The 17036-nt window shown below is 48.2% G+C and overlaps 1 protein-coding gene across 2 annotated transcripts in view; it reads right to left on the minus strand.

The window, feature by feature from the left end:
- ADCY8 (adenylate cyclase 8) overlaps positions 1-17036 on the minus strand; it is a 200468-nt gene that overhangs the window by 86584 nt on the left and 96848 nt on the right. The window lies entirely within an intron of this gene.

The raw sequence follows: 17036 nt of genomic DNA on the forward strand, positions 1-17036 counted from the left end.
ATGATCTTTACTCTCAGGAGGAAATATAGTATTTCACCCTTTGTAACTGCCTTACATAGTATAATAAAGTGTTTTTGGGTCATTACTTTAGAATCCTTTTTTTCCTTCTAAGGTCCCAACCCTCAGATATACCCAAGTATACAACATTTCCACTCTTACTGCAGTGGTTAGAACACAATCCAATCCTATAAATAAAGCATCCATTCCAATAAAGTACTTACGCTCATATTTTCATAGATTTCATAGACATTAGGGCTAGAAGGGACCTCGGAAGATGATCGTGTCCAGCCCCCATCCAAAGGGCAGGAAGTCAGCTGGGGTCATAGGATCCCAGCAAGATAAGCATCCAATTTGCTCTTGACGATGTTCAATGTAGGTGCTTGAACCACCTCCGATGGCAGGCTGTTCCAGACCTTGGGGGCTCGGACAGTAAAGAAATTCTTCCTTATGTCCAGCCTAAAATTGTCATGCACCAGTTTATAACCATTTGACTTTATCATCCTTTGGGGTGCTCTGGTGAACAAATGTTCCCCCAGATCCTGGTGGTCACCCCGATAAACTTATAGGTGGTGTGAGGGAGTGGGGCCTAGGAGCGGCCGTGAACTCCCTAGCACCCCCCTACCGTCACTTCAGGTGGACTCAGCACCCTCGGTTTCTCGCCCGCCACGTCTTTGATGGTAATAAGTTTATATGGGAGGCTGCCTTTATCCCCTGGTGAACGGTGAGTGTGTTACTACCCCTACTCCGTATGGGGTGCCTCAGCACACCCCGGCCTTAAGGGCAATGCGTGCCTCCTACATCCCCTTTAGCATGCCCCAAGCCTCGCAGCTCTTCCTGGACATTGTTTGGTCCTTAACTAACTAGCACCCTACCTGGAGCCTCTTGGGCTAGGCCCACAGCTGGCACCCTACCTGGCGCCCCTTGGGCAGGGCCCACAGCTAGCGCCCCACCTGGTGCCCCTTGGGCTTAACCCGCAACCTAAATCAGTTATTTGTCAATGGGGTCAGGCGGCCTGAGCCTTACCTGCCCCCCCTCTGAGTCCAGTGAATGATAACCATCCAATTTGGCTCAGGCGACCTAAGCCTTTCCTGGCCCCTTCTGAATCCTATCAAATAATGGCCGTCCAATCATGTGAGTCAGTTAGGCTCAGGCAGCCAGAGCCTTACCTGGCCCCTCTGGTTCCTTGGACTCCCCTTCTATCATGGAAGCCCTCCGGAACACTCTTTGTCCGGCACCTGTCCTGGGTGTCTGTCCAAAGTCCCTGCCGCCCGCCTTGGGGTGGCTTAATATAATACGTGGCCCACCTTGGACCTGTCGCCCCCTCTCTGGGGCCTAAGCTGCGCCTCTCGCACCTGTTGCCCTTCTAGGGCCTTTGCCGCACTCCCCATACTCCTCACCCTCTCTAGGGCCTTTGTTGCGCTCTGTGCGCCCGTTGCCCTCTCTAGGGGCCTGTGCTGCGCCTCTCGCACCCTGCTGCCCCACTCTGGGGCCTGTGCCACGTCTCTTGCGCCCGCTGCCCCACTCTGGGGCCTGTGCTGTGCCTCTCGTGCCCTGCTGCCCCAATCTGGGGCCTGTGCGGCGCCTCTCGCACCTGCTGCCCCACTCTGGGGCCTGTGCCGCGCCTCTCGGCGCAAACCGCTGTGCCACACTGGCACCATTCACTGTGCCCCACTGGGCACTGGGAACCCCCAAGCTACTGGGGAGCCCCTTTGAGGCCTCCTCGCGCCCCTACACCCTCACCCGGTCCTCCGGAGTAATCATAAACAAACCAAGCAGTCAGCCAGCCGGCTACAACATACCAAAAGGCCTACCGGCTTACAATCCCAACTGCACACAGTGCTGACTCTCAGTCACTACTGCTGTTCGGACTCTCTCTCTCTCCCCTTGCATCATTGCAGCCAGCCAACCACCATCATTGACCCTGCTGCTCAGCTCTCCCACAGAGCTGCAGCTCCTGCGGCTGCCAGAGGGGAACTGCTCCTGGGCCCAGGCCTGAGTTGTTATAAAGGGCCTGGCCCTGCCCCCTTCCGGTCACCTGACCGGCTGGTTACCACAGCAACCCGCAGCTGCGTTGCCCTGCTGATTGACAGCCGTTCACTTCCTTTACATAAGGCACAGGACACCTCAGTGCTCCTGTGGCGGGTGGGCACCAGATCACCCCTGAGCCTACACTTTTCCAGGCTAACGAGCCCCATGGCTCTCAGCCTGTCATCGTAAGATCTGTTTTCCTGACCTCTGATCATGCGCGTGGCTCTTCTCTGGACTCCCTCAAGCTTCTCCACATCCTTTTTGAATTGTGGGGCCCAAAACTGGACACAGTACTCCAGCTGCGGCCTCACCAAGACCGAGTACAAGGGGAAAATGATGTCCTGGGATTTGCTTGAGAAGCATCTATGGATGCAAGCCAGCATTTTGGTCACTTTACTAGCCACAGCATCACATTGCAGGCTCATGTTCATCTTGTGGTCAATGATGATCCCCAAGTCTCTTTCTTCCATAGTGCTAGCCAGCGTAGCACTGCCGAGCCTGTAAGGATGCTGAAGATTTTGCCTCCCAAGGTGGAGAACCTTGCATTTTTCGGTGTTAAACACCATCAGGTTCTCGTCCGCCCATTTGCTGAGCCTGTCCAGGTCAGCCTGAATCGCTTTCCTTTCTTCAGGTATGGATGCTTTGCCTCAGAGTTTGGTGTCATTGACAAACTTGGCCAGTCTGCTCCCGACTCCAATGTCCACATCATTAATAAAGATGTTGAACAATATGGGTCCAAGGACAGAGCCTTGGGGGACCCCACTGGTCACAGGGCACCATGACGATTGACTTCCATCAATTACTACCCTTTGGGTCCGACCACAGAGCCAATTTTCCAGCCAGCGGATCATGGTGGACCCAAGGCCACAATTAGCCAGTTTTGCCAAGAGGTGATCATGGGATATCAGATCAAAGACTTTTTTGAAGTCAAGATATATGACATCAATCTCTTCTCCCTTGTCCAGGTGATATGTCACCTGGTCGTAGAAGGCAATGAGATTGGTCAAGCAAGACCAACACACAACAAACCCATGCTGGCTATCCCTTACGATGTTGGCGTCGGCCAGTCCATTAAGGATGGCTTCTTTAATAAACTTTTCTAAGACCTTCCCCGGGATAGAGGTCAGGCTGATGGGCCTGTAGTTAGCCGGATCCACTTTCCTCCCTTTCTTGAAGATCGGCACCACATTGGCCTTCTTCCAGTCCTCGGGCACTACACCAGAGCACCAAGAGGTCTCAAGATCTGTGCCGGAGGCTGGGCTATGATGCCTGTCAGCTCCTTGAGTACCCTGGGGTGTAGATTGTCAGGGCCAGCTGACTTGATGGTATCCAGCCTCTCAATGTGTTCCTGCCTTCCTTTAACTTTAAGGGCAGGCTGGAGTGCTTGGTGACTGCCTATACTTGATAATCAATGAGTAGGAATTGGGGCTACAGTAATCTGAGGGAACAAATGCAGGTTATTTAGATCTGGAACTTATTACAAATCCCTCTTGGGCTGGTTCACAGATTATTTCTATGATGAAATGTCATCTAAAAAGCAAACTTTGTCTACAACTAGATAAGCATATGCTTGCTCAATAGCACAAAACCTTGCAGGGAAGATGCAGTCATGCATGGGAAGCAGTATGAAGATTCCTCAAGCTGCTCCATGAAGTAATAACAATATCTGGACATATCTATTTGTAGAAGGAGGCTCAGATCGAGCGAAAACATTTACTTTGGGCCATGGTTAAACAAATGGCATTGCCCAGAGATTGGGAATTTTAAGGCAAATGTCTTGAGACAGAGGTGCACAAACAGTTATTTTAGGGAGAAGCTGCCTGGCCTTGGTAAAGAAATTACCCAGAATTGGAACGGCAGTAAATTTTCTGCAGTTGAGGGGATATTAACTTGAGTCAGGGGGGTTTGTCATATGGCTGCAGTGTCTTTTTCTTCAGGGCAGCTGGAGTGTTCCTAAGGAACCCTGATGACATGTCCATGGCCAGAGTTTTTTATTTCTCTCTGCCCAAGCTGTTTCCCAAATGAACCACACTTTAATCTAAAGAAATGGAAGTAAAGCACAGGGAAAATAGTAATTACAGACACCAATGCTGACTGTATATAAGGAATCTGCTATTGGCCAACTCAAGGAGACTCCAGGCAGCCATATAAAATGCTGAGAAATAAGGGTGGTGTTACACATTCAATTTGATGTGCAGTTAAAATGAGAGCTGATGCACATTCAAGGACTTTAGCTGCCTTTGTGGCATTGCAGAGAGGCTCCCTTTCAGGCCAGGCTTAAGGCCTAAAAAGATACTAACTTTAATAGGTCACTGCATTTCAGTGATTTGCAACTGTTGTGACTAATGGGGGACACCACCCGGAGAATGCAGTCTTGCAAAAATACCTCAGATAGGATTTGTCCCAAATCCTTATACAGGGGCAGTAACCAGGGCCTGGTAGACTCTCCATCCCTGGACATTTTTAAGAGCAAGGGGATGCTTTAGTAAGGGATGATCCTGTCTGGAGCAGGAAGCTGGACTAGAAGACATGAGGTTCCTCCCAGCCCTAGTTTTCTATGATGCAAGTAACAAGACGCAGAGATGCTTGAGCTCGCTCTGCATGCCTTAGCTCCAGAATCAGCGTAGCCACATGTGTGCAATGCTGTGTCAGGGCTAATAAACCCAGTTTCTCAGTGGAGCTAATTAGCCCGCATTGCCACATTCATGTTCAATAATTTGCATGCACAGTAGGGGCTGGTTATCTCTGCAGAGTGCTGCTTTGTGCTATGCAGTTATACTATTAATTGCTTTAGCACTGGGAGCCGAAGTAGGTGATGAAGCCATCTGAAGCTTTCAGCATGCCAAGAAGGTGAAAACCACTTCTGTGGGGATGGCAGGAAGAAGCCTGTGCATCACTTAAATTTCCTTTCAGTTCTCATTGGGAGCAGAGTGGCATATAGCAATTTTGGGTGGGTTGTGTATGCAGGGATATATTTCACTCCTGATATAGGCTCTGGCTCTTGCAGTGCTACTAAAACAGCAAAGATCAGGTCTAGCTCTTTTCTCCACTTACACATACAAATGCATCCATTATTGAACTCGCAGCTTTTTCAGGTATTGCTACAGACCTATTGCTGGGTCTTGTTACATATTAATTTTAGGTGGCTCCTGGAGCTCTTAGCCCCTGGGCTGTCCATGCATTAGCACCTTCTGACTGGAATAGCAAACCTTTTTTCTAACACAGAGATATTCTGTTCATCGACATATGTGCTTAACTTCAGCTGACATCAAACATCTCTGTGCCAATGGGATTTGAAGAGCAATACTGACATTTTTATCTTAATGAGTCTCCTGATCTCTGTAAATGACAATAGCTCCTTCCATCTAAGGGCTTGTCAACAGAAAGAACCATCAGGAAAGTTTCATCGTTTCATAGTTGGTTGGTAGAGTCAGAAGGTACCTGAGCAGATCATCAAGTCCGACCCCCTGCCATGGCAGGAAAGAGTACTGGGGTCAAATGACTCTGGCCAAGTGTTTGTCCAGCCATCTTTTAAAGATGCCCAGGGTAGGAGCCAGCACCACTTCTTTTGGAAGTTGGTTCCAGACCCTAGCCATCCTGACCGTGAAGTAGCGCCTCTTGATATCTAGCCTGAATCTACCCTCTGCCAGCTTGTGACCGTTATTCCTGGTCACTCCTGGTAGTGCTCAGGGGAACAGGGACTCCCCCAATGCCTGCTGGTCCCCTCTGACTAGTTTGTAACAGGCCACTAGATCCCCCATTAGCCTTCTCTTGTGGAGGCTGAACAGGTTCAGGTCCCTCAGCCTCTCCTCGTAGGGCCTGCCCTGCTGCCCCCTGATCATGCGAGTGGCCTCCTCTGGACCCTCTCCATGTTGTCCACATCCCTCCTGAAGTGCAGCACCCAGAACTGGACGCAGTACTCCAGCTGTGGCCTGACCAGTGTCGCGCAGAGGGGGAGGATCACCTCCTTGGACCTGCTTGAGATGCATCTGTAGATGCATGACAAGGTGTGATTAGTCTTCCTGACCACGTCCCCACACGGCCGGCCCATGTTCATTTTGGCCTCAATAATGACTCCAAAATCCTTTTCTGCCTCTGCACTGATGAGAAGGGAGTTCCCCCGCCTGTAGGTCTCCTGCTGGTTCTTCCTCTCCAGGTGCATCACTTTGCACTTGTCGGTGTTGAAACCCATCCTGTTCTCATCTGCTCAGCCCTGTAACCTGTCTAGGTCTGATTGTAGCCTATTTCTCCCTTGTAGCATGGCCACTTCTCCCCACATCTTAGTGTCATCAGCAAATTTGAACAGGGTGCTTTTTACCCCCTCATCCAAGTCACTGATGAAGATATTGAACAGTGCAGGCCCGAGGACCGAGCCCTGGGGGACCCCATTGCCCACTTCCCTCTAACTTGAATAAGACCCATCCACCACCACTCTCTGGGTGCGGTCCTCCAGCCAATTAGTGACCCATCTGACTGTGTAGGTATCAAGGCCACAGTCTCTTAGTTTTTTAATGAGAATGGAGTGAGAGACAGTGTCAAAGGCTTTCCTAAAGTCCAGAAAGACTATGTCTACCACGACAACTGAGTCCTGCTGTTAAGGAGAACCAAGGGGAGGCATAGACTCAGTGTTCGTGTATTAGCGGGTATTCATCCTCTTCAGGTGTGAAGGGGCTTAATGTACAAAGATCTAGGGCCTTGTTACACCTTATGCTGTAAGCCACACAAATTTGATTAGCTTAGTGCTAACTTGGAGATTGAAGCAGTGACGCCTTCAACTTGAGCAACACATCTGGCAGGAATGGCTATACCTTCATGGAACAGGAGCTGGGTTGTGTGGATCAAGAGATAATCCTGCCCTGGAGTGATGCATCTTTGAGCTGCATAGAGAGTGCTTTAAGCCACTTGAAAGTGTTAATGTGCAGGCAATCCAGGGCTTAAGAGCTTGAAGAGCAACCCAAAATTACCATGTAACAGGGCCCCTAACGATTTGCTTAAACTTTCTTGAGTGCCCGCAAGTACAAAAGTACCAGGAGCATACTATAATCACCAACGGATAGAGCCTGATGCCCTTACGCCTTTGCTTCTCAAATATTTTGGTTGATATCAGATATTCAACTCACATTTGCTTTTATATTTCTAAACTGCTAGAAGAATTGGAAATATTATGCGGATAGGGAATAAAATAAAGCATTTCTAACAGTCTTTTCCACCTGGGCCAATTACAAATTTTACCAGTCTGTCAGTCTCCATCCTAATTAGACAAATAGGAAAAAATATTATTTTTCCGCTAACAAAATAAATCTTGCAATATCTTATAATTGAACAAAGCATGCTACTCTAGAAGTTCTTTCATTTAAGCTGTATCCATAGGTGACATTGATGTGCAAGATTATCCTTGAAAGATCATCTTTTTTCCCTAAAATATGGGTTCAGCTTTAAAGTTAATTTAAACACAAACAGGAAACATAGCTTAAAAATGGAAAGACTTCCCCTATTTGTCTTCACACCCCATTAAAACCTGTGGGTGAAATACTACCTTCAGTAAAGTCTAGGAGAATTTTGTGTGTCCGACGAGCTGTTTAAAAATACGGTGCCAAAATTTGGTGTCTTAGATCATCATAACAAATAATCATGCTTGGGGAAGGGGGGTGAATCCACCCTTTGCAGGCAGCTGTGGCAGGGGCACTGACATGGCGCCCTGGGCTGAGTCCCTCCGAGGAGTAGCTAGCCAGCCATGGGGAGGAGGCAGGGAGGGGGATATGACCTGGCTACCAGGGGTGGGGAGCTAGGGTTAGCTACAGAGCCTGACTCACTGTTGCCTCCTGCTGCGACAGCGCAGCCCTGGCTGGGGCAGCCCCGGGGGCAGGGTTCAGTACCTGCCACCTCCCGCCTTCAGCCCCATGGGGAGCCCATAGTTTGCAGGCAGGCTGCAGCTGTAGTGTGGCTCCCCACTCCCTCTCCTGGCAGTGGCAGTGGAGAAAACCTTTGTGGCGGGTGGAGGTGAAGCACATGTCACCCGCTGCATGCTCACAGCAGCACTGGGCACGCAGGGCAGGCTGCTGTGGGCCAATCACTGCCTAAGCCCTTGGGCTGCAGGGCCAGGCTGGAGCAGGCTGCATTCCTGGGCCACAGGGCTGGGCTGGCCTTGGCTGTGGCAGCCCATTGCTTCCCCACATCACTGCCCATGCCCCTGACCTGCAGCTGCCCTCCCTAGCTTTTTGAGAGAATTATCCTGGCACATGTCCACGAGGGGCCACTAGGGGAGATTATGCTTAGGGGCAACCAACACAGGTTCATTAGAGGCGGGTCCTGTCAGACCAACCTGGTGGCCTTCTCTGACCAGGTCACAAAATCCTTAGACGCAGGGGTAGCAGTGGATGTAGTCTTTCTGGACTTTAGAAAGGCCTTCGACACCGTCTCTCACCCTATTCTCATTAAAAAAACTAGGGGACTGTGGTGTTGACACCTACATAGTCAACTGGGTCACCAACTGGCTGGAGGGCCGCACCCAGAGAGTGGTGGTGGATGGGTCATCTTCGACCTGGAAGGACGTGGGCAGTGGGATCCCCCAGGGCTCGGTCCTCGGGCCCGCACTGTTCAGCATCTTCATCAGTGACTTGGACGAGGGGGTAAAAAGCACCCTGTTCAAATTTGCTGACGACACTAAGATGTGGGGGGATGTGGGCACATTAGATGGGAGCAATAGGCTGCAATCAGACCTAGACAGGTTACAGGGGTTGGTGGATGAGAACAGGATGGGTTTCAACACTGACAAAGTGCAAGGTGATGCACCTGGAGAGGAAGAACCAGCAGGAGACCTACAGGCTGGGGAACTCCCTTCTCGTCAGTGCAGAGGCAAAAAAGGATCTTGGAGTCATCATTGATGTCAAGATGAACATGGGCCGGCCATGTGGGGATGTGGTCAGGAAGACTAATCGCACCTTGTCATGCATCCACAGATGCATCTCAAGCAGGTCCAACGAGGTAAGCCTCCCCCTCTATGCAGCACTGGCACAGCTGGAGTACAGCATCCACTTCTGGGCACCGCGCTTCAAGAAAGATGTGGACAACATGGAGAGGGTCCAGAGGAGGCCACTCGCATGATCAGGGGGCAGCAGGGCAGGCCCTACGAGGAGAGGCTGAGGGACCTGAACCTGTTCAGCCTCCACCAGAGAAGGCTGAGGGAGGATCTAGTGGCCTGCTACAAACTAGTCAGAGGGGACCAGCAGGCATTGGGGGAGTCCCTGTTCCCCCGAGCACCGCCAGGAGTGACCAGGAATAACAGTCACAAGCTGGCAGAGGGTAGATTCAGGCTAGACATCAGGAGGTGCGACTTCACTGTCAGGGTGGCTAGGATCTGAAACCTACTTCCAAGAGAAGTGGTGCAGGCTCCTACCCTGGGGGTCTTTAAGAGGAGGCTAGACGAACTCCTTGTTGGGGTCGTTTGACCCCAGTACTCTTTCCTGCCATGGCAGGGGGTCGGACTTGATGATCTGCTCAGGTCCCTTCTGACCCGACCAACTATGAAACTATGAAGTGCTCAGCACTACCATGAGTAGGTTCTGGGTGACAGGTGCTTCACCTCTGCCTGCCACAATGGTTTGTTCCGTCAACATTGCAGGGAGGGGGAGGGAGTGGGAAGCCATGCTGCAGCTGCAGCCCACCTGCAAACCGTGGCCCCTGCACACAGCTGGAAGAAGGAGATAACAGGTGCTGACTCCTGCCCCCTGGAGATGTCTCAGTCCGGGCCATGCTGCCACAGTGGGAGGCAACATTGAGCTGGGCTCCATAACTAGCCCCAGCTTCCCCCTTTCCCTTGCAGCCAGGTCACATCCCCCCTCTCCACCCCCTCCCTGTGGCTGGCAGGCCACTCCTCAGAGGGACTTGGCCCAGGGCACCATGTTGGTACCCCTACTGCTGCTGCCTGCAATGTGGGGATTAAACCCGCCTCTTCCCCTTAGGCTTCTGGTGTCTGTCCACCATGGCCCCAGGTGCATGGCATCACCTATGGGGGGATTAAACCAGCCTTCCCCTCAAGCTACTGGGGTCTGGCCCCACCTCCACTCCTATTGCCAGCAGTGAGTGGGGGAGGGCTGGGGACCTCTGGCAGGGGCTGCTCCCCCCCCTCTGGGCACACCTTGGCTGGGTTCCTTGCAAGCCAGGGTGGGGGTTTAAACCTCTCCTCAATCACGCTAAGGCTGCCTGGACCTGGCCATGTCCCTTCTCTCAGCCTAATTTCCTTCCAGCCAAGGGCTCACTCCAGCACCGCCCGGCTTCTGGCTTGAGCCATTGCAGGCATATGCCTGCGTTTCCAGAGTCAAAAGTAAAGTTGCTTCACTTGCAAATTGGTTCATCCTATGCAGGTTAGACTAACCTGCAAAGATGGAAACAATTCAGGCTCAGGTTTTTTGAATGTCTGTACCTAGCCCTATTGTCTACATTAGACATATATGGCAATCCCTATGGCACATCTGCAATGTGCTACAGCGATGTAGTGTCTGTGGGCAAGAACCAGGATGCAGTAGCTACTTCACCATAGTGACACACTCCCTCAGTATAGCTCACTGCTAGGGCAAAGTAGCTGCTAAAAAGAACTGTGCACCATGTGTATGGTGCTGTAACTACGCCATGATTTAGTACTTCCAAAAGGACGTACTAAATCATGGGGTAGTAACGTCACCATAGGGACATGTGTGTCTACTACATATGTGAAAGAAGGGATGGACTCCAATCTGATGTCAAGTCCAGAAGACGCACAAGCCTATAGCAGAGGACTTTAAGCTTCTTGGACATTGTATTGCTGACTTTAAAGTGGCTGTTGTGAAACAATGGAACTTTAAAATGTAACGTCAACATGAAATTGCAGAACAAGAAATCATCCACAGACTGGATTGTGTTAGGTATGGTCTGAATGGGGACTGCAAATTCTTTTCCTATTACCTGTTACTTGGGTTAGCATTTATTTGCATGCGTGACTTGCATGTGTGGGTGTGGAGTATCAGTAGGATTGTGCTGGCCCATTCCTTCCTCCCATTTTCTTGTTTATCCCTTCTAATCATTATACTACATGTAAAATTTGGATTGGAAGCTGTCTAGGGAAGGAGAACAGGCCAGATTTATGGCTTCCCTCAACTTCCCAAATGGGCTTATGGCTGTTTTGTATCACTGGACCAGTGCAAACCAGACAGAGGGCAGCAGTATATTTAGCCTCGTCTATGCTTTATGGCTATGCCCATCACCAGTAGAGTAACAAGCCATGGACAACCAGGGCACCACCTTAATCCCATTTTATGTTGTAACCCAGTAACATGTTAAAGCAATTAATGGCAGCATGAAACAAGGAAAAAGTCACAAATTTATTCTACAAAAAATATGTGACTGGTTCTTATGATGCCACTAATTAAACATCTGGCCAGGTGCACCCCATGGCTGGGAACCCATGTTAGCTGTGGGTTCCCAGCCTTAGGGGTACATGGTGCACCTCTACATCTGGGAGCCCAGATCAGCTGGGCAGGGGGAGCCCGGGATCTTGATCCTCCAGCACAGGCAATAAGGTGTGATGGGATCTGATGCTCAGTCCTACAGTCAGGCCTCCTGCCATTTACATGTGGCATGCTAATAGGTGTGACTCCACGGATCATGCATACAAGTCTATCATGCCTTTATTTATACACCCAGCCAGTTCAGCTACCACAGCTGGCCCAGCCCCTGCTTAACAATCTCTAAACAGTAGAAAATAAGAACAACGACAGTCAACCCAGCCACTCCTCACAAGCTTACTGCTCTAGATTGTCTGATTACCACAGGTGATTAAAGGGCTGCAAACCCATGCAAAGCAAAGTCTTATCTCATGCAGAAGCAGTTATGGACAAAAAGCAAAATGAGCAATTTGCTTTTAATGAGGAAAGACGAAATGGTCAGAGCAGAGCTTTCAACCAGGAGTAGCTATCTGGCTTTTATGACGGTATCTCATTCATTCCACTCTATTCCTGCTGTTGTATTTGTTCTCCGCTTTCCTCACGGGATCCCAGAAATCCTCATTTTGCATCTGAATGACAGACTATACTGTACAAAAATACACATTAGTATCAATCACCACCCTGTAATTAGCATCGTTTGCTGTTGGCTTCCATTAGTGTCAAACTGTCTCACAAATATTGGAACATTTCCTTTTCTTTAAGTCACAGCCTCTAATTTCATACAAATGACAGACATAGGGGCCTGATTCTGCCCTTCTGATTTATGCAAGACTTCAGCTGAAGCTGCAAGCAGTTTTGCCTGAGTAAGCTGAGCAGTATCAAGCCTTAGATTAATATCTTAGATTAATTAATGAATTAATAATTCTGCCCGAAATCAGTGGCATTTGATAAGGGGGGGGGGGTGTGTTTATATATGTATATAGACACACACACAAAACCTAATCTGAACACCTTAACCCAGGGCAAGGGGAAATTGACAGTCCTACTGAGAATACATGAGCTGATTATTTATGACAGAGTTGCCTGTGAATGATTTATGCTTAAACTTATTAAAACCACCAGTCCTGGCTGGAGAGGAAGTAAAGTAAATTGGCCTAAAATAGAGCTGAAGAAATGAGTTGCTCAAATATCAAATTGTTGAAAGATACCAAAGAAACTCCATTAATATTTTGTGTTTCCTCAGGCAGAAATTCTAAAGGGAAAAAAAATTGACAGATCGCATTTTGGAAGAGGCGCCCAGCTTATCAGCGTTCCAGCTGTAGCCAACTAATCATTTCACCCATTTTTCAGAGAAACCCACGGACTGCCAACCAAAAACTCAGGATTCAAGCTCTCCTCCATTTCGTGCTAGAACTTGCAACGCTGCGGATGAGGAATTAGGTGTTTGCAAGACCAGAGGTTGTCAAGTTCTTGCCTAGCCTGGGCCATATAGAATATTTCTCTGCTGACTCCACACCGCTCTCAAGGTTGCAGTCAGAAAGTAAGCCCTGCTGATTTGAAAATGCAGGAGTGAGGGCATTCTGGTACACTTTTCTTTGGCACTTGTGAGATTGACACTTTTCTTTGGCACTTGTGACACTGAGATCTCAAGAGCAGTAGTTGAGGAGTGCCCCGGACCGTTCTCACTGCCCCAGTTCTGGGTTTGGAGTGTGAAGAGCATGGGCGGGTAGGTGGATCTTATTTTTGGTAGCAACCTCAGGACCGTGGTGAAGCTAGTGCAGACGTCCCCACAGAGCTAGGGACATTGAATTTGAACAGGTTTGATGCTTCTAGATAACATAAAAAAAATCTAGGTGATTTAGGAACTGATGTCTCATTTGTAGAAGTCATGTTAGAACCTGGCAGTCTAAATTCTGCTCCTAAGGGATTGTTTAAACCCTTACCACGTACCCATTCCTCATATCTTCTTCTGGCTGACATACTCCAGACCCATAAGATTGTTGGTAAAGCTGTTCTGGGGGCATCCCCAGTGGCCACTTGAAGGCCAGCAGCAGACGGAAGGAAGGTACAGACATTACACTTCTACCAGTAAAAGTGATTGGAAACTGGTCTATACCCATAACAGAAGTTCAGCACCCAAAACTGGCCTATAGCCATAACAGAACAGAGGTTCAGTGCACATAGACTAGTTCAGCACACATAGATGGTCTAAAATTTCCAACCCCACCCCACCAAAAGGCGACAGTGTGTTCAGCTCATTACCGGTCTAAACTATGCTGCTTATACAGAAAACTGCGTAACTTAGATTCCACCTTGGGCATTTCCCTAGCCCAAGGGAATTATGTGTGGAGTGCTACGTGCGTATGCATGCCTGTGTGTTGTCTCTGCCTCCTGCTGCTGCTTGCCACAATTCTGGAAGAAGGAGACCTGCCCCATCCTGCTACAGAATCGAGAAGGTAGGCCCTCCGGCAATGGTCAGAACCACAATGCAGCATAGGTTGGAGTTAGTCTCCTACATAGCTGATCTGGATCTGTTCTAAACCTATGAAGTAGTCCAAGTTTAGAGACCTTTTCAGGCCAAAATGGATTGGCCTAAAGAAGCCAGGTGCTTAAACAGTTCTGTAGCTGCTAGATTGGGGTCTATCACTTTTTATGACTTAGGTGCCTAAATTTCTCCTGTCTTGTTTAGGTGTCTGTATGATATGTTTGGATCTATCCCTTTTTGTGGCAATGCCTACCTTATATAACCTCATAGGGAGTACAGTCCAGAGCCTGAGATAGGACACCAGGGTTCCTCTACAATATATGGGATGATTTCGGGTGTCAGAATGGAACTGACAACAGCTGGCATGGTCACTGCAAAAATACCAATAGGAGATGCTGAAGAATGGGGCATATCTTAAAAGCTCTGCCCTGTTTAAGGCCTGCGGTGCCTTATGCTGGGCTGTAGGGATGCACATATGTAAGATCAGGATCAGTCACTTAAAAATACCTCCTGAACTTAGGCGTCTAAATAGTGCCTTTCCTAAGGGAGCAGAGGTCACTCTTCTAAGAAGAGTGGATGTCCACAGGAGGAGGTGAGGGTCATTCACTTCATCCACTCTTATACAATAGCTCAATTACTAAAGCACTTCCTCAAGAGATGTGAGTTCTTGGTTCAATTCCTTTTTCAGCCTGAAGGATTCAAATCCAATGCTTTCACTATTCAGGAGTATGCCCTAATCACCCAGCATTCGATTGCTAGGGTTAAGAGCATTTTCATGCTCTTCCATTTAACCGGTAGCACGTTTGCACCGGTCCAGAGAGACAGCTAAAGGTAGGGTGACTCTTTTGCTTGCTGATGAAGGCATTTGCTTGGCAGAAGGGAAACCTTAGTTTGAGTCCTTGTCCAAGAACTCTTTCTATATTTTATATTAAACTGTGATTGACTCAGACACAAAAGAACCAGATTTACCATCTCCTCCAGCCATGTTCCTGAATGAAAGTGCTCATGTTTTCTCAGCATCCTGAATCTGCTGGTGTGTTGAGCAGGCTCCCAGCATACATACAGACTCTGCCTACAAGGGACATGGACTGGGGAATGCCTAGTTTGTGGAGTCCAGCTGGGCTTAGCATGAGATAGGCACTTTGAGCTGCTTAGCTTTAGCTGCCACCATGGACGAGACAGAAGAAAACACCCCAGAATGGTTTGTAACAAGTATGGCTTTGAAGACAAAATATAGTAACAGACTTTTCCATAGACTGTCATCACACAGCTATACCTGGCTGATTGAAATTGTTAGGTGTCACTCATATACATTAACGTTCCAGCTAACCTTCCCTTTCAATGCAACGCAATGTTAACCCAACACATGACTGTATCAAGTAGAATTTTTCCTTGATATTATGTTTAAATAGACCCTTTTATGCAGAGATTGCAAGCAGGCTACAAACTGCATACACACTGATAATTTCACTGAGTAGAAAATGTAGTCAGCCCATGGATTGCGGCTGATTAATAGAGCACTATAACATTATACACAAATTAGGCCAGGTGAGAAAGTGAAGAATACTATATTAAGGAGGAGGAATTTTGCAAGGTTGATTGCAAGGTTGATTACCTGAGATAGAATTCAGCCGGGGATCCAGAGATAAGACCCCATCTCATGCAAAAAGTATTGTGGGATATTTAATAATCAGTAGTGAAGAAAGCCACTAACTACACAATTAATATCATCACACTTAGCACTTGGGACTTGAAGACATCCAAGTACGAAGCAAGTATAGCCCTATGTAGCATATGAGATCTGATGTGATCTCAAATGGAGCTGAGGTACCAGTAGGCAACAAAACTTACTCTTCTCCCAAAAGGGGACTTGTTCTTACTTAACACCGGTACATCCCATGACCATTCAGAACATGACTTTTTTTTCTCATCAATGGCCATAAAACCTTCTACTTATTACGGATAGGTCCAAACTCAACCCGAAGATCGGAATATACTATGTAGGCACATCCCCAGTTGAGTTCTGTGACTGAACATGACCTTTTGTTCTCAACGACACTACTACATGAGATATTTACTGTGGAGCTGCCTAATTAGCTCTGCAGTAAAATGTTACTGTCTACATGTGTGGTGCTATTAGGATGGAGTAAACTAACTAACTTTGTCACAGGATAGTACTTGTAAATACAAGTACCATCCTGCGGCAGGGTTATTTACTCCAGAGCAACACAAGTACATGCTGCTGGGGCATGAGGGTGCTTCAGTACAGGGCCTGCCTGCCAACTAGCCCCGCACTGCTGCACCCTCATGCCCCCACCAACCCTGCTGCAGCACATTGAGCCAGGTTGGAGAAACCCTGGACTGGCAGGCTGACCCCTTGGTCTCCCAGCCAGCCAGGTCTGGTCTGACCTGTCTCAATGTGCTGTGGTCTCTAGATGCACATTCAAATGGCACAACCGGGAGCAATAAACTCTGGAGCAATATGGACGGGAGTTTATTGCTCCATGCTAATATCACATGCAGACATGCCCAAGGACTCCGAAGAAAACCATCAGTTGGTAGATACCTGTGTAGCTCAACTGAAGTTTACCAAACAATACCTGTTTAGAATAGCATAGGATCTGGTCCTTGTTTCCAGTTATTGCATCCAGAACAACATCTATTCACAGACTAGATGTGCTCAGACATATGGCAAACAATTTAATCAGCTGAACCAGATAACATCCAGTTTTGCAGTGATGGGGAAGGAAAAATAAATGGGAAAAATAACTATTACTTCATCAAAGCCTGAACTTAGCTGCATGGATCTTTACAAAATGCGATCAACCTTTTTTCCCCTCCTCAGAATTTTTGCCTGAGGAAAACAGAAATATAAATGAAGTTTCTGCTTGTCTTTCAGTGGCTTGATATATGAAGAGCTCATTTCTTCGGCTCTGTTCTATGCCAATTTGTTTTGTTGTCTTTCCATTTGTCACTTGTGCCTTTAATAACCATAAATCTCTCAGAAACACTGGAGAGAGAGTAGAAGGGAGCAGTAGCTATGAATTAAATCCTATTAAATGTCTTTCTTTTAAGCAGTAGTAGACTGAATTCTACTGTTTATT

The sequence above is a fragment of the Crocodylus siamensis genome, chromosome 3 (assembly GCF_052110815.1).
Source record: "Crocodylus siamensis isolate JL-2025a chromosome 3, ASM5211081v1, whole genome shotgun sequence".
NCBI lineage: Eukaryota > Metazoa > Chordata > Crocodylia > Crocodylidae > Crocodylus > Crocodylus siamensis.